This window comes from Mustelus asterias, chromosome 20 (assembly GCF_964213995.1).
Source record: "Mustelus asterias chromosome 20, sMusAst1.hap1.1, whole genome shotgun sequence".
In the NCBI taxonomy this organism is placed as follows: Eukaryota; Metazoa; Chordata; class Chondrichthyes; order Carcharhiniformes; family Triakidae; genus Mustelus; species Mustelus asterias.
Genome location: NC_135820.1, coordinates 64,210,966 through 64,230,078, shown reverse-complemented (window position 1 = coordinate 64,230,078; position 19,113 = coordinate 64,210,966). Strand labels below are relative to the sequence as shown.

Genomic DNA, 19,113 nt, shown 5'->3' with positions numbered 1-19,113 from the left:
AAGTCCCAGGTGGTCGGGGACATGGCTGGGCAGTGCCCATCTGGCACACTGGCAATGTCCTCCTGGCTGCCAGTTGGGCACTGCCAGTGTGATGTGGAGATGCCGGCGTTGGACTGCCAGTGTGCCAGGGCATACCAAGTAGGTGGGGCCTGAGTGTGGGGGGGGGGGGCCAAGATAATGGAGCCACGATGGAAGGGGGGGGGGGGTGGTGGTACTATGCAGGAGGGTCAGGAAGGGTTGGAGCACAAAAGGGGAGGGCATGTCATGGGCCACGAAGGAGCGGCATGACAGAGGTTACGAAGGGGGACCCATTGGCAGGGCCCCAGTAACCCAAGACCTACATCTCATGTCAGGGAGGGGGTAGGGGAACATGTCGCCAATGTGGGGGGTCCCAGTGCCCATGGCAGGAGGGAGGGGGAGTCTCCCAGTGCACACCACCAAGTTCAAGTTCCCCTTGACTTGAAACTATGGGTAATAGTTAATGTAGGGGACAGGGTTTTCATTGGCCCACTCGAGAGCCAACAAGTACCCTGCATTGCTCCTTTAAGAAAGACCTGTCATATTAAGCGCCATGATGTGGAGATGCCGGCATTGGACTGGGGTAAACATTAAGCGCCAGCCAGACATGTAAATGGGGCCTCGCCCAGGATCAAGGAGCCCAGGGGCGGCTGTCTGAGACCTCAGAGATCTCAGGGCCAAATCACAGGCAGGCAGTGCAAGCGGTAGCTGCTGTCAGTAATGCACACACCCAGAAAACAAGGATCAGTGGGGGAGCCAGGCCCCAGGTTGCACAAGCGGGAGAGAAGGTGGGTATCAATAAGGCTGGCGGGGGGGGTTCTGGCTCACAACAGGGCAACTTATACCCAAAGCTAAGTGCCTTTGAACTAGGCACTACCGCCCCTTCCCTCAGAGCCCACGCTTTTCAGACTCCTACCATGGAGGTTCCCCCACTCACCACTGGTTGAAAACCAATGATGGATTGAGTCCCTGATGTCAGCAATTAATGTTCACCAAGGGCCTCAATTGGTGGCGGGGCAGGAATTCCGTCCTCGAACCTTCCCGCCCCTTACTTAATTGGGGCAGAGGCAGGAGTTTGAAGGGCCACCAGCCAGCACCATTCTGCACCCCCCACCCCCACAACTCCAGCCGCCAATTACATGCCCCCTCTCAGTCTGCCTCATGGAAAAGCCTAAAATTCCACCTTGTATCGTCACTGGGTCATGAACCTGGAACTCCTTTCGTAACAGCAACGCTAGTGTCCACACGCACGCGCACACACACACAGGCATCAATGGTTAAAGAGGACTCCTCAATGCCACCTTCTCAAGGGCAGTTAAAGATGGGCAATAATTGCTGTTTGTTGCCAGCGATGCCCACATCCACAAAGTATGGAGAGTAGCGATTAAGCACAAGTCTGTGCCAAATACTCTCACTATTCTTCTTAATCAGCATGCAGCATTTAATAATCACTTCAATGAGGCACAATTAAAAAGGAAGCCTGTGCCTTGCACAGACTTCATGTCTACACTGATAATTTGGCACAATGCTCAGCAGGATATTTAAGTGGCTTCATTTGCAATCACTAATTCAATTACCGTTGGAATATAGATACCGAAACTGTGGAACTGTTCCTATCAAAATAGTGTCGCACCACCTATCTCATTCACACAGCATCATGTGAAACAAGCTTTTATCAATCTCGTTCCAGTTTCTCAAGGGTGTGGGCACACGGAACAAACCATTCATAATTCTGATAGAGTCACCAAGTACAGCTAGTGCTGAAAGCAGAAATCTTACACTGGTATGTGGGGGGGGGGGGGGGGAGAAAATCTGAGGCAAGGATAAAGGCGCCTTGTTCGGCCATTGGGTAGAGAAGATTTTTTGTTTAACTTCGTCTGGCCAGCGTTAGCCTGAACTGAGGGTTCTTGCTATCAATACTGGGTGCAAAGGGGCAGCACTGTGGCACAGTGGTTAACACGGCTGCCTCACAGCGCCAGGGACCTGGGTTCGATTCCCGGCTTGGGTCACTATGTGGAGTTTGCACGTTCTCCTCCTGCATGGGTTTCCTCCGGGTGCTCCGGTTTCCTCCCATTGTCTGAAAGACGTGCTGGTTAGGTGCATTGGCCCTGATAAATTCTCCCTCAGCGTACCTGAACAGGCGCCGGAGTGTGGTGACTAGAGGATTTTCACGGTAATTTCATTGCCGTGTTAATGTAAGCCAACTTGTGACACTAATGAATAAAATAAATCAAAGTCAATTATTTTATTCCCCCAATTTTGTATTTATCTCACACCGAGCATGTGATGATGGCAAATGCTGACAATTTTGGCATAATTTCCAGGCCCACAAAACATGCCACACCCCTTGATATATATTAATTGCCACTGGCAGTTTCGACAAGTTGTATTCACTTGGAGCCCTTCAGAGAGGTTCTTTAAGCTGATTCTTCTGAGCGCAAGCATTCACATAGGAACATTAAAAAGGCTTTTGAATATAACTGCCTTGTTTAATTCAAGAAACTGACTACTTAAATCCAAATATAACTAGGAAATGCTTCTGTATATTCTTTTAAAACTATTTTCAATCATTTAAAATCAGTTGACGAACATATTGACACCATGGATAAAAGGGTTTCTGTTACGAACATATAAATTAGGAGCAGGTTTTTGGGGTCAGACAGAGAGAGGACATGTCCCCTTTTCTACTTGCTCTGCTGCCACTTATCGTTCGGCTCACGTCCAAACCTTGTTGCCCCTTGTGATGCCTTGCCCTTATATTGTGGCTTGTTGTTTTCCTGTTCTCTGGAGCATTTCCATTTTTAGAATCATAGAATCCCTACAGTGCAGAAGGAGACTATTTGGCCCATCGAGTCTGCACCAACCACAATCCCACCCAGGCCCTATTCCCATAAACCCACACATTTACCCTGCTAATCCCTGACATGAGGGGTAATTTAGCATGGCCAATCAACCTAACCTGCGCATCTTTAGACTGTGGGAGAAAACCGGAGCACCCGGAGGAAACCCACACAGACACGGGGAGAATGTGCAAACTCCACACAGCCAGTGACCCGAGGCCGGAATTGAACCCAGGGTCCCTGGCGCTGTGAGGCAGCTGTGCTAACCACTGTGCCACCCATGTTAGTCCTTTTTTGTGTGGAGTAATGAACAAGGGGGCTTGAAGGAAGGGGGGCTTGTATACTGCATTGCGTAGAATCCCAAAATATTCTGTAAATGCCTAGAGTGGGAGTGGTTAATAAGGGAAACGTTCAGGCCCTTTGATGATCTGAGGAACAAGGTTAGGCCACTCGGCCCCTCGTGCCTGCTCCACCATTCAATACAATCCATGGCCGATCTGATCAACCCCACATCCCTGCCTGATAACCTTTCACCCCCTTGTTAATCAGGAATCGATCTAGCTCTCCTCATCTGTCTTAAATGAGCAACCCCTTATTTTTAAAAAGTGACCACTCATTCTAGACTAACAAGAGGAAACACCAGCTCCACATCCAGCCTGTCAATACCCCTCAGAGTCTTAAAAAGTTTCGATCGAGTCGCCTCTTACTCTTCTAAACTCCAGTGGATACAAATCTAATCTCTCCAACTTTTCCTCATAAATCATTGCGGGGGGTGGTAGTGGATAAGTCCATCTTTAGTTGTATTAATCAAACTAGTTATCACTCTTAAACATAAAGGAATATATTTCAAAATTGAGGTCTTTGACAAAATTTACAACAATGCCCGATTGTAATGGTTCATGACAAAATTTGCGTCTAGTGATATCGTAGATACCTACAGTACAGAAGGTGGCCATTTGGCCCATGGAGTCTGCATCAACCACAATCCCATCCAGACCCTATCACCATAACCCCATGCATTTACCCTAGCTAGTCCCCCTGACACTAAGGGGCAATTCAGCATGGTCAATCCACCTAACCCGCACATCTTTGAAGTGTGGGAGGAAACCCACGCAGGCATGGGGGGGATGTGCAAACTCCACACAGACAGTGAGCCGAGGTCAGGAACCGAACCTGGGTCCCTGGCGCTATGCGGCAGCAGTGTTAATCACTGGGCCACTGTGCCACTCCATGCAAACACATTCAAGAAAACCTTAAGTGGAGAAAATTTTTTTTAAAAATCAACATAATCTTGGGTGTAATTTTTACCCATTCTTCCGAATGGGCCCAAAGCAGAAACTCTACCTCATTTACTAATATGCAATGTTTATCCGGAGGGTTAAGATGATATCGGCTGGAATTTGGTCGCCCCGCTCACCACGGGAATCGATGAGGGCGAGGGGCAGAGCGTGGTTAGGTCCGTTGACCTCGGGCAGGATTTTCCGGTTTCCGGACAAGCGAAGCCATAAAATCCCACCTTGCGGAGTCTTTAATTGTTATTAAAATCTATATACTCCAGATCCAAAGAAAGCCAATAAATTATTGCAAGCCCGATTCATTCCTTCTAAAAGAAATTAATTGCCTGGATTGGAAACCTGTCATGGTTCACCGAAACATGGGTTATCTGCAATATTTCAAATGAACTAATTTCACCCAGTTTTGACTTTTAATATTTAGTATGATAGAAACTAAATTAAAATACAATGAAAAAGGATGTGTTTTGGTCAAATGGAAATTAAAACAGCCAAGCTGATTGAAGCAGTAATTCATCTGTTCCAATTGCAACACTTTTGTAAAGTAACATTAAAAAATTGACATTGTAGAAATTTATTTTAAAAGCGTCAAACATCTTTTGCAACATTTTTTTCATCTCAACATGCTGGTCATGAAGATCCAGTATATTAAAAAGCGACAAAGGGGAATGCAGTAGACAGGATCCGTTGAATGTATATCAAAATATAGAACACTCTGCAATCAAGCTGAAAGTGATAAAAGTTACACAAAGCTGGAGTAGGATTGAAAACAACAGCAAGTCTGAAGTAAAATCAATCTAAACATTTGCTCCAGTTACATAGAAATCTTGACAGAAACAGAACCCCAATTTAAAATATCACCATTTCTTGACAAAGGGGTTAGACATTCAATTTAAGATTCCAGCAATAAGCGTCTGGCTACATTCCACATAACCTTTCTTTCACAGGAGCCACAGGAACATGAAATAAAATACTACAATAAACAGAAACAGATCCCACCTGAACATTTATTCTACAATCTGTAGCCTATGACTGCTCAGTGCTGTGCTGTCTCATCTACAGAAACAACTTGCCTCTTGATCTTTAGGCAATGGAACAAAAAAACAAGAGTTTCTTTAAAAATCTCAAAAGGTAAAAGTTGGTGGTTTTACACTCTTCAGTCACGTATCAACTGTGGTAAAAGAGGAGATTACAATACAAAAAAAAAAATGGGGATCAGGCTTAATTTTTTAAAACTGATTTTCTATTCCAACAGTAGAATTCAGCGCAGTATTAACTCGATCTCATCTCAGTATGGTGTGTGTAACCCAGCAGATTTTCTCTCCTAAAGCACTTCCGATAATTATCATAGACCCTCAACTCCCTGGCAGAAGTTCAAAGAATTTCAGTCTTTGAGGTTACAGCACTTCCACCAGCAAATCACTTCTGCTTCAGATCATTTAAGAAATGCCGAGCTCCAGTAGCCCCATTGTATTCATAGCAGGATAAAAATCTGTTTTAAAATGGGGATTTTTCTTCCCTTCCCATTCTTGTCTCTGGAATTATGGCCACAGCACAAACTACTGGGGCAGCCAAAAGAGAAGTTACATCTCTACAATGTCCTGGGGGTGGGGGGGTTACCATAACTGAACTGGACGAGCCATATAAATGATGTAATAAATAAATACAAGAGTAGGTCAGAGGCTAGGAATCATGTGATGAGTAACTGACCTCCTGACTTCCCAAAGTCTGTTCACCATCCACGAGGCCCAAGTCAGGAGTGTGATGGAATACTCTCCATTTGCCTGGATGAGTGCAGCTCTAACATCACTTAGGAAGCTCAACACCATCCAGGACGAAGCAGCCCCACTTGATTAGTATCCCTTCCACAAACATTCACTCCCTCCTCCACTGACAAACAGTGGCAGCAGTGTGCACCATCTACAAGATGCACTGCAGGACCTCACCAAGGTTTCTTAGGCAGCACCTTCCGAACCCACGACCACTTCCATCTAGGACAAGATACTTCGGAACATCACCATCTGGAAGTTCCCCTCCAAGTCGCCCACTATCCTGACTTGGAGATAGATGTTTGTTCCTTCACGGTCACTGGGTCAATATCTTGGAACTCTAATCCTAACAGCACAGTGGGTGTCCGCACACCTCAGGGACTGCAGTGGTTCAAGAATTCAGCTCACCACCATCTTCTCGAGGGCAACTAGGAATAGGCAATAAATGCTGGCTTAGCCAGTGACACCCACATCCCATAAATTAATTTAAAAGCCAATATATAAAATGTTACAAAACCATCAGCCAAAATTCCAAAAATGTGGTATATTTGGGGCATAAGATTGTGAATTCAGAGCACATAACCCAGGCTGGCACCACAGGGAGAATAGATGTTCAGATCAAACATTGAGATCTGTTGATCACTAGTATTTTACAGCATGTTTTTCCTGCAGCCCAGAAAGAAAGCTCACGTGGAACTTAACCAGGCTCTATTTGCTAGAATTGTAAACTGAATCAAGAATGAATGCATTGAGAATGAATAGAGAAATTGTAACTTTTAGATTGGGGTTCAGCTTCACTCAGGATTTCTATATAACTGGAGCGATAGACTAAAATGTTAAGTTTATGATGGTGTCACTTCAGACTAGCTATTGTTGGAGGGGGTCACCTTTCAGTCAAGAAGTTAAACCGTGGCCACTACTGCTCTCTCAGGAAAATGTAAAAGACATCATGTCTGCATTGTTTAAAGTTTATTTATTAGTGTCACAAATAGGCTTACATTAACACTGCAATGAAGTTACCCCAGTCGCCATGCTGTGGCGCCTGTTCGGGTACAGAGAGGGAGAATTTAGCATGGCCAAATGCACCTAACCAGCACGTCTTTGGGACTGTGGAAGGAAACCGGAGCATCCGGAGGAAACCCACACCGTCACGGGAGGACGTGCAGACATTGCACAGACTAAGACCCAAGGCCGGAATTGAACCCGGGTCCCTGGTGCCGAGAGGCAGCAATGCTAACCACTGTGCCACCCTGCTGCCCCATTGTGTTGTACAAAGAACATGGGAGCAAAACCTCTTCATGATCTCCCTGCGCAGAAAATAACTGTCTCCTTTCCTAAATTAAAATAGTGATGATACAAAAATTGTCCTTAATGCGTTCGGGACATCCCAAATTGCCCACTTGTTGATTATGCCTCAAGGGTTTTGTCATTTTTTCCCATATTTAAAGGTGCCAAATGAATGCTTGGATGTTATTTAAAAGCAACCAAATGTTGTATTCGAGTCTTCTCCAGAGACTAATACAAGAACAGCTACAGACTTTCAATCCAAATGCTTTCCACTGTATAATAAGGTTTCATTTGGACATTCCGAGCACAGCTGCCTCAAAGGGGAGCAATGTGGCATAATGGTTAGCACTGATGCCTCACAGCTCCAGGGACCTGGGTTCGATTCCCGGCTTAGGTCACTGTCTGTGTGGAGTTTGCACATTCTCCCCGTGTCTGCGTGGGTTTCCTCCGCGTGCTCCGGTTTCCTCTCACAGTCCAAAGATGTGCGGGTTAGATTGATTGGCCATGCTAAATTGCCCCTTAGTGGCCCGGGATGCGTAGGTTAGAGGGATTACTGGACTAAATATGTGGGGCTATGGGGACAGGGCCTGGGTGGGATTGTTGTCGGTGCAGACTCGATGGGCTGAATGGCCTCCTTCTGCACTGTAGGGATTCTATGAAACAATAAGAGAAGGATCTTTGATGCTTCCATTTACATTGTCTACTTTCAATAATTCACAAGTACTACTTAGAACATGATAACCTAGAAATCACCATTCAAACATATGCAAACAAAAACAAGTTATACCAGTAATCAGAGATAGCAGTAGGCCATTCAGCCCTTTGAGAGTGGTCTGGCACTCAATGAGATCATGGCTGATCTCCAGTTTCAACACCATTTCACTGCACTTTCCCTTGATGTTTTTAAAAAGTAGGAATCTATCAAACTCAGCCTTGAACATATTCAACAACTGAGCTTGCACAGCCCTCTGGGGCAGAGACCCCTCAAGTGAAGAAATTCCTCCTCATCCCAGTCCTATTCCAAAAGGAAATTGCATATATTATAGTTGAATTCTGTTTATTAATTTCAAGTGTTCTCATTCTATCCATGGCAACTTGTTCAGAAAAATAAAATGTTGGATATTCCAATGTCCGCGGAATCATCTGTAACAATAATTTGATCAGAACACCAATTAGAAAATCGGCATCTTAATGTTTTGTTTATGGAATGTGGGCATTGCTGGCAAGGCCAGCATTTGCTACCCAACACTAATTGCCCTCAAGAAGGTGGTAGTGAGTCAGTTTCTTGAACTGCTGTAGTCCTATAAGTGCACCTACAGTGCTGTTAGGAAGGAGGGTAACCAGGATTTTGACCCAGATTAGTGAAGGAGTAGTGACATAGTCCCGTGTCAGGATGGCGTGTGACTTGGAGAGGAGTTTGCGTGTAGAGTTCCAATGCAGCCTTGGCCCTTGTCCTTATAGCGAGTAGAAGTCACAGGTCTGGATGGTGTTGCTGAAGGAACCCTGGCAAAGATCTTCGTTAGCAGCGGAGTTGCAGATATTTGGAATACAATGGAATTATCGCCGAAGATCCCCCATTTCTGACCTTATTATAAGATAGGGTGACTGATGAAGCAGCTTGAAGATGGTTGGGCCTAGGACACTATCCTGCAGGAATTTCCTGGGGCTGAAATGATTGGTCTTCCAACAACAATAGCCATCTTCCCTTGTGCTAGGGATGACTCCAACCAATGAAGAGTTTGCTTTTGTCAAGAGCAGGCACACACCTTTGCAATTCCGCTTTCTTGTCCATGTTTGGACCAAGGCTGGATGAAGTCAGTAGCTGAGTGGCTCTTGCAGAATCCAAACTGAACATTGGTAAGCAGATTGTTGCTGAGTAAGTGGCGCTTGATAGCACTGTCAATGACAACTTCCATAGCTTTGCTGATGATTGAGGAGACTGACGAGGTGATAACTGGTCGATGGGATTTGTCCTTCTATTTTGTGGACTGGACATATTTGGGTAATTTTCCACATTGTCAGGCTGTTGCCTGTGGTGTAGCTGGAATACCCCAGCTAACAGCAAGGTGAGTTTGGGGGCACAAGTTTTCAATACACCAGCCAGCATTGTATTAGGTAGGGGCTAGAGCCTTTGCAGTATCCAATGCATTCAGCCATTCTTAACGTCACATGGAGTGAATCCAAAAATTGTCTGAAAACCGACATCTAAAGATGATGGGGAATGCAGGCGGAGTACATCATAGAATCCCCACAATGCAGAAGGAGGCCATTCGGCCCATTGAGTCTGCACCAACTCTCCAAAAGAGCATCTCACTCACTCAAACAAGTTGGACATCACTGAAGGTGATCAAATTGGATCATTGCATGGTCCCAACTATCACCTATATCACTAAATAGATTTTTAAAACTGCTTTACATATAACTTTAAACCTTTTCCTGAGCTTTTTGCAATGAAGTAATTGGTAAGAATTTAATAGTATTAAATATCGAGATTTTAACTGCTGTTTAGTGGTCAAATAAATTTGACTCAGTAGGTTAAGATCTACTTGGTTGCTTCTTGAACATTCAAAACTAAACAGAAAGCTCTTTTACAAAAGGATATTACACAGCTTGACAGATAATATATTTTTTTAAAATACCAAAGTGCAGTTCCCCCCATCTCCCTCTAAAGTTGAAATTAATAACATTCGAAGTCTGAATGGTTAACCAAAAAAGGTGAGGTTCCGTGTGTGGAAATGCCAGCCAGAGTTACTGTTGGATGATGCCATCAGATGATAAAAGATGCACGACACAAATATCTTGTTATTTCATTTTGAAAGGCTGTCTCATTGCCACAGTGCAAAATATATGGTTGTCGACTGCATTCTTTGATATTTCACTGTCTGGACATTAGCTGCAAATGCCTCTCTTTTTTTGTTCACAGGGGAAAATAGAAAACAAGAGACCCATTTAACTGGGGAAGAATGTCAAATGCAATCCAAAGCTTGCACTCATCAGACTTTTAGCCTAGACGGTGGAAATTATTGATTGAACCCAGTCATTGTGCTGCCAGTTCAGCATACAAGTCCTTCAGTCGGACGCACGTTATGCCTCTCCTCTCATTTTAATTTATTTTCCTGTCCCTATTTTATGATCTTTTGCTCAAAATGTCGGGTAAATGTTACGCTACAAACAGGGAATCAGTTCTTCTCTCCACCCCTTTTGCAAGCTCCCCCCTCCCCCCCCCCCCCCCCCCCCGCCCCCCCCCCCCCCCCCCCGCCACTGCAGTTGTGTTTCCAGGAGATAAGCTAGTCTAGGTTGTCATTAATGCTGCTGTACAATTAAAAGACTCACATAGGTCACGTCTCTTCCCCTCCCCTCTGTGGATGATTACGCAGCCTGGCATGCGTTGGCACAAATTTGTGTTTCAGGGCTCCACAATTCTCATTGCCATTTAAAGTTCTGAATGCACACTGCAACTGACGTGGGAAAGAAAAATGAAAAAGAAACCGGAGTCGCACTATTATTGCGCTTTGTCATATCCTTAGGACATCCCAATGTACTTCGCATCCTATTACTTACTGTTGTTGTGTAGGTAAACATGGCATTGAAGCTACTTGCTCGGTGCCTGATGCTGCAATGCAAGTCTCAGCAATTTCAGACCTGCATCCAAGGCTGTCAATTGCTATGCAGAATCACAAGATTTATTCAAAACAGGAATGACAGAACGCATACCAACTAAGTTGCACTACATAAACATAAGGGAATTAGTAATTCCAGGTTATGCAACCATGGCTCCAGGATACAAATTTGTGCACAGCGCAGTAATGTTACTAAATTATCACGTGCACAGCAACACACAGCAACTTGTCAAGCTTAAAAGGTCTATCCATCAGGTAGAGTGCAGCAGTAAGGAAAACAACTACAGACCTGGAATACCTGACTTCTTACTTGGAAGATTGGCTTCAATGGACATGTGAATTGCAATACAAAAAGGAATGGCAAAGGAAATCTTCAGAGAACATGTTTTGTGTCAGTGCTTTGGACTAGAATTATTCAATGGGATATTACTCAGAGATTTCATTGTCCAGAAATGTATTGGGATGTGGGCAAACAACATACAACATTTGTTATACAACGAAATGGCTGTGCGCAACCACACAGCAATCAACAAGTTCTGCTCTGAAATGCTCATTGGACGTTTGTCAGTAAGGATTTAAGAATTTCAAAGACATATAAATATGATCAGGGATGAATCATTTCTTCAATTCCCCCCCCCCCTCCCCTCCCCTCATCATTATATTCATAGAAATCATAGAAACCCTACAGTGCAGAAGAAGGCCATTCGGCCCATCGAGTCTGCACCGACCACAATCCCACCCAGGCCCTACCCCCACATATTTTACCCGCTAATCCCTCTAACCCACGCATCCCAGGACACTAAGGGGCAATTTTTAACCTGGCCAATCAACCTAACCCGCACATCTTTGGACTGTGGGAGGAAACCGGAGCACCCGGAGGAAACCCATGCAGACACGAGGAGAATGTGCAAACTCCACACAGACAGTGACCCGAGCCGGGAATCGAACCCGGGACCCTGGAGCTGTGAAGCAGCAGTGCTAACCACTGTGCTACCGTGCCGCCCCTATTGCTCACCACATCCAGGTCCACAGCAGACGCCATCTCCCTGGCCCTGCACTCAACCCTGGAACACTTGATAACAAAGACACCTATGTCAGACTCCTATTTATCGACTACAGCTCAGCCTTCAACACCATTATTCCTACGAAATCAACCTCCAAACTCCGTGGCCTGGGCCTTGGCTCCTCCCTCCGTGACTGGATCTGAACGTCCTAATCCACAGACCGCAATCAGTAAGGATAGGCAACAACACCTCCTCCATGATCATCCACAACACCGGTGCCCCACAAGGCTGTGTCCTCAGCCCCTTACTATACTTCTTATACACCTATGACTTGTGTGGCCAAATTCCCCTCCAACTTGATTTTCAAGTTTGCTGACTACACCACCGTAGTGGGTCGGATCTCAAACAATGACGAGACAGAGTACAGGAATGAGATAGAGAATCTGGTGAACTGGTGCAATGACAATAATCCTTCCCTCAATGTCAACAAAACGAAGGAGATTGTCATCGATTTCAGGAAGCGTAAAGGAGAACATGCCCCTGTCTACATCAATGGGGATGAAGTAGAAAGAGTCGAGAGCTTCAAGTTTTTAGGTGTCCAGATCACCAACAACCTGTCCTGGTCCTCCCATGCTGACACTATAGTTAAGAAAGCCCACTAACACTTCTACTTTCTCAGAAGACAAAGGAAATTTGGAATGTCAGCCATGACTCTTACCAACATTTACAGATGCTCCATAGAAAGCATTCTTTCTGGTTGTATCACAGCTTGGTATGGCTACTGCTCTATCCAAGACTGCAAGGAACTACAAAGCCCAGTCCATCACTCTCATCAGCCTCTCACCCATTGACACTGTCTACATTTCCCACAGCCTCGGAAAAACAGCCAGCATAATTAAGGACCCCACGCACACCGGATATTCTCTGTTCCACCTTCCCCCGTCGGGAAAGAGGATACAAAAGTCTGAGGACATGTACCAACCAACTCAAGAGCAGCTTCTTCCCTGCTGCCATTAGACTTTTGAGTGGACCTACCTCGCACTAAGTTGATCTTTCTCTACACCCTAGCTATGACTGTAACACTACATTCTGCACTCTCTCTTTCTCTTATCTATGAACGGTATGCTTTGTGTGTATTGTGCGCAAGAATCAATACTTTTCACTGTATACCATACATGTGACAATAATAAATCAAATCAAAGTCACACATTGTTTCCTGGGTTAAAAGCAAAATACTGCGGATGCTGGAATCTGAAACAAAGACAGAAAATGCTGGAAAATCTCAGCAGGTCTGACAGCATCTGTGGGGAGAGAATAGAGCTAACGTTGAAAGTCTAGATGATCCTTCATCAGAGCCACTCAGAGGAACCCCACGCAGACACGGGGAGAACGTGCAAATTCCACACAGACGGTGAACCGAGGCCAGAATTGAACCCGGGCCCCTGGCACTGTGCTGCCCTTAGGTGGATGAACCAAGGTAGGATATTGGTGGAATTAAGAGAACGGAATTTAGGAATCTCACTACTTTGAAACAGAGGTCTCACCTCAACACTTCTAAAAAGATATTTATGTTTCACCAGATAACATCGTACTTATCAACAAAAACACGGCTTTCCCATCAAGGGAAAACAAAACCAAACACAATGTCCTACAACGAGTATTTGTAGGTGGGAAGGAATACAAGATAACCACTTCAAAATCAACAATGTGTACATTTTATATTATCAACAAAGGCCATACCAGATAATTCTCTTGTTTACCAATATGAATCCTTTAGTCTGAGTATCACGCAGAACCTGCAGCAGCAAGACTGAGCCCAAGTGGGCTATGCCAGCAAAATAAATTCATTATTCAAATATTAAGGCAAATTACTGTGAATGCTGGAATCTGAAACAAAAACAGAAAATGCTGGAGAAACTCAGCAGGTCTGACAGCATCTGTGGAGTGAGAATGCAGCCAAGATTGAGTCTGGATGACCCTTTGTCAGCTTTGAAACGTTGGCTCTATTCTCTCTCCACAGATGCTGTCAGACCTGCTGAGTTTCTCCAGCAGTTTCTGTTTTTGTTTCATTCATTATTCCGACAGGGATCAAATACATTTCGCATAGTGTTGATCAGAACCACATGCCACACTTTTTCCAGTTTATCACTGTCCAAAGGTACATCCATAGTGAACATTAGCGATTAACGCTTCATATTATTGACACTCAGTGTCGCTTATACCATTAGACATGTCACTTGCTTTTCTATTAATGTTTAAGACACAATTAAGTAAAGTATATTTATTAGTCACAAGTAGGCTTACATTAACACTGCAATGAGGTTACTGTGAAAATCCCCTAGTCGCCACACTCCGGCGCTTGTTCGGGTACATCGAGGGAGAATTTAGCATGGCTAATGCACCTAACCAGTACCTCTTTCGGACCTCTACCAGCGGCACGGTAGCACAGTGGTTAGCACTGCTGCTTCACAGCTCCAGGGACCTGGGTTCGATTCCTGGCTCGGGTCACTGTCTGTGTGGAGTTTGCACATTCTCCTCGTGTCTGCGTGGGTTTCCTCCGGGTGCTCCGGTTTCCTCCCACAGTCCAAAGATGTGCGGGTTAGGTTGATTGGCCGTGCTAAAATTGCCCCTTAGTGTCCTGAGATGAGTAGGTTAGAGGGATTAGCGGGTAAAATATGTAGGGATATGGGGGTAGGGCCTGGGTGGGATTGTGGTCGGTGCAAACTCGATGAGCCGAATGGCCTCTTTCTGCACAGTAGGGTTCTATGATCTATGATCTACTGTGAGAGGAAACCAGAGCACCCGGAGGAAACCCACATAGACACAGGGAGAACGTGCAAACTCCACAGACACAGTGACCCAAGCCGGGAATCGAATCCAGGTCCCTAGCGTTGTGAGGCAGCAATGCTAACCACTGTGCCACCGTGCGCTATAGATGCAATTAGGTGTGAAAGTTGTAGTGTGGCAGACTGTCCTACATGATATGATAAATAAGTGCCAGCTATTAATGCAACTCACACCTAGTTGCATGTCAAGTCAAGTTACTTCAGAACCTGTTCCAAATGAGAATTTAGTGACAGTTGTTCTAAAATAAGTTATGGTGGAGGGGGCAGGGGAATCAAACACTGGTTGACCGGTGTATTCCAAGCAGCTATAAATGTACATTATTAAGTTTCTGGTAATATTGGTTCCTCTTTTGAAATTGCATTTAAACTATTAACTTCCCCAATGGAAATAACATCTCTAATTTTTCAAACAAGATTTTCAAAATGAAATCTCAGTGTAACTTATAATACTTCATTCTGAAATTGGTGAAGTAAAAGGAAAGTGGTGGGGGGGGGGGGGATTTTTTGTCGCTGAATTGCAACTTTTGACTCTAGTAGTTCTTGAAAAGGTGCCCAAAGCTGCATGCGAATCAAAGATACATCAAAGAACAAAGGAAATTACAGCACAGGAACAGGCCCATCAGCCCTCCAAGCTGCTTGACTGAACTAAAACCCCTTACCCTTCCCAAGCCCATATCCCTCTATTCCCATCCTATTCACGTATTTGTCCAGACGCCCTTAAAACTCACTATCATATCTGCTCCCACTATCTCTCCCAGCAGCGAGCTCCAGGCACCCACCACCCTCTGTGTAAAAAACTTGCCTCGTACACCTTCTTTAAACCTTGCCCCTCACACCTTAAACCTATGCCCCCTAGTAATTGACTCTTCCACCTGGGAAAAAGTTTCTGACTATCCACTCTGTCCATGCCCCTCATAATCTTGTAGACTTCTATCAGGTCTCCCCTCAACCTCCGTCGTTCCAGTGAGAACAAATTAAGTTTCTCCAACCTCCCCTCATAGCTAATGCCCTCCATACCAGGCAACATCTTGGTAAATCTTTGCGGTACCCTCTCCAAAGCCTCCACATCCTTCTGGTAGTGTGGCGACCAGAATTGAACACTATGTTCCAAGTGCAGCCTAACTAAGGTTCTATAAAGCTGCAACGTGCAATTTTTAAACTCAATGCTCCATAGTAAACATTAACGATCAGTGCTTCATGTAACTGATGCCATAGTATAACAAATACTTCAGTATTGCTTCACCATTCTCATATAATTCCTACAGTGCAGAATGAACCCATTCGGCCCATTGAGTCTGCACTGATACTTTCCGCCAAAGCATCCTACCCAGGCCCACCCCCCATCCTATTCCTGCAATCCCAGGCATTTATTCCGCTATTTATTTATTAGTAACAAATAGGCTTACATTAACACTGCAATGAAGTTACTGTGAGAATCCCCGAGTCACCACACTCTCGCGCCTGCTCAGGTACACTGAGGGAGAATTTAGCATGGCCAATCCACCTAACCTGCACATCTTTGGAGTGTGGGAGGAAACTGGAGCACCCAGAGGAAACCCACGCAGCCACAGAGAGAACATGCAGACTCCAGACAGTGACCCCAGCCAGGAATCAAACCCGGGTCCCTGGCGCTGTGAGGCAGCAGTGCTAACCACTGTGCCACCCTGTAATCCCCCTAATCCAACGTCTAGCAAAGCAGTCCGAAGGCAAGGGAACCAATTCTTCCAGATGGGTTTCAAGGTCCCATCTGCCTGCTCAGGTGAATGCTAAAGGGTCCCATGGCATCATTTTTAAGAGTTTATCCCTGGTGTCCTGGACAATAATTATCCCCCTCCCCCCACTATCTACACCACAAAAACAGACTATCTGGTCATGACCACATTGCTTTTATTGGAGTTACAACAGGGACAACACTTCAACAGTAATGTATTGGCTGGAAAGCATGTTTAGACGTCCAGTGGTCATATAAAGCACGATTTAAATGGAAGGTTTTCTTTTACTGATTATCAAAACTCGGTTAAAAATACCGTGTGCGCTCAGTTTATCAGGAATGTACACACAAAACGTATCAACGTTTTTCTCTTGATATTTCCCAATAACAATCAGAACTACCCAAAAGAAAGAAGTGACATGACTTGAAAGGGTGTTTGTTACAGACAGCACAAAAATAACACGACAACAAATGCATTTTTAAAAAAATGATAACATGGATAGAACATTGCAGGAACCCCCGGCTGAAAACCTACCAATGGTTCCACATTCAGTCGGACTGAGCAAATGTGAGTTTGCAAGCAGCAAAGCTTCATCCACAGACACCACTTCAAAAGCGAGCAGAAATATTGCCTGCCCCCTCACAGGATGACGAACCTTCAGAGAAGTGGCTATCTAGAATTGTTTACACGAGCATTCCCCGCTCCCCTCCCCTCTTTGCTGCAGTTGTGGGGTGTGAATCATGTACAAGTATGGAATCAGTGAGGTGGGCTGCGACTATCTTTCGTCCTGTGTGTACTGGCCCGTTGCGCTGGGAGACTTGGGGAGTGCCAGAGCTTTGGACAGAATGTGCACCGCCAAATACAGTCAATTCAACGCGATCAGCCCGGATCATTGCATCGACCTGCCGGCTGCAGCGTGCGTGGGCATCTATGGTCCCTTGTTTATGCTTCTGTTAGCAACACTAATAACCATTGCAAGTCGACATCACAACTGGGCTGTAACAATTGGGGCTGTATCCAAGTGGCTGTGTTACAATGTTGCAAAATATCCTCATCATACTCGTGAACTAAAAACAAACAAACGAAGATTTCTGAAAGTTTGATGTTGTATGCGGATAGGAAAGGCTTCTTTGTGGTTCAACCTTCCTCACCTTTGTGAACAGATTTTATTAACCACATAGATGCTGGGGAGGGGGAGGGGGGGGGGAGATATCAGTGGCTTTCTGATTAATAGAGAAATCGAGAAATAAAACCCAGAGAATAAGAAATGTTAGCCCCAGTTTCTTTTTCGTTGACAATCAAACGACATTCCGATGCAGAGAGTGTTTAAAAATAAGCAAACTAAACTTTAACTGCACACAATGAGAGGGGAGAATGTATATCTCACATCGCTGGATGGAAAGAGTGATGTGGGGATGTTGGAAAGAGTGACCACAAGGAGTAAATGAAGGAGGGTTTTTTCTCTCTCTCTTTCTACTATTGTTTAAGTCAAAGTCGAGCAGAGAGAAGGAAATAAAACATTGATTCAGAGGCTGAGAGGTGACGGGGCTGGTAAAAGCTGGTCTCAGTGGGTGGGATTTTTGATGGCGAGGGGATTTCAGACAGAGAGTTGATCAATTTCACCCCCCACCACACAATGGGTCACTTACCTCCGCCTCCGGACCCCAAGCTGCTGCTGCGTACACGTGTCCCCTTCCAAACCTCTGCCTGGAACGATCATTGAATTAAAAAAACCCCAGGAGATTAAATGTGTGGGGAGGGGAAGAGCTCACAGACCAGACTCCATCTGCCCCTGGCAGGAGTGGGGAGGGGGGCTGGAATATTTCTACACCTCCTCCAAACGGTGAAGAAAGCAGCAAACCTCCTCTGCCAGCCCAGCCACAAGATCGCCACCGCCCCGACTGCACTAGCAGCCGGACTTGCGATGATTTATTTGTCCTCAGGCGCTTCCGCGGATATAAAAGTCGAACCAGTGCGAAGGCATGTCACCACTCCACCTTGGAAACTGTTTCTTTCTTTTTTGTGTGTGTTAAATCCTTTCCCCCCTCATCCTCCTTCCTCCTCCTCCTCCTCCCCAGTTTAGCAGTGGGTGTCAATCTGACAATCCGGGGTGGGTGCAGCAAAGTGGCGAGAGTTGCTCCGGAAACGCTTCACAGCAGAAGCCACCTTTTTGATCCTCGAAATTAAAGCGAACAGCTCCACTTGTGGCTGAGGAGAAATCCACTAGAATTCAGGACATGGTAAAAAAGCCTCATAGCCAGATCCTAAAGCCCAGGCAGGGACAATGTATCATTTGTATTCTTTGTGTTCCTGCATCCATCACATTCTCCCAATTGCTTTGGTTATCTTTTGCTGATACCCCATCCGAATAAACCAGTCCCCTTCTTATTTCTTCCAATTCCCCCCTTTGCTATCTTTTCCTTTCCCCCTTATTCATTCCTTAATTTTTTTGTCACAATTTCTTCCTGCTGCCCCCACTATTTTGTTATTTTTTTCCTCATCCGAATTAGCAATTGACACATTGAAAACACATTGCATCAATGTGTAAATAAATAGCCCTATCACCCTCACTGCCTCTTTTGGTTTCATCAATGTGTATCTGCCAGCTAAATTCTCCCTCTGCGTACCCGAATAGGTGCCGGAGTGTGGCAACTAGGAGATTTGCACAGTAACTTCATTAACGTGACACTAATAAATAAACTTGAAAAAACATCTCAGGATGTTC

At 45.1% G+C, this 19,113-nt stretch overlaps 1 protein-coding gene across 2 annotated transcripts in view; it reads right to left on the bottom strand.

Annotated features, from left to right (window-relative positions):
- Positions 1-18,426, bottom strand: part of LOC144508589 (proto-oncogene tyrosine-protein kinase Src-like) — a 192,272-nt gene extending 173,846 nt beyond the window's left edge. The window contains exon 1 of one of the 2 annotated variants that reach the window (XM_078236707.1): positions 18,038-18,426. The gene's annotated coding sequence lies outside the window, so the exon portion shown is untranslated. The remainder of the gene's footprint in view (positions 1-18,037) is intronic. The other variant, XM_078236708.1, reaches the window with a different exon arrangement.
- Positions 18,427-19,113: the final 687 nt, after the last annotated feature.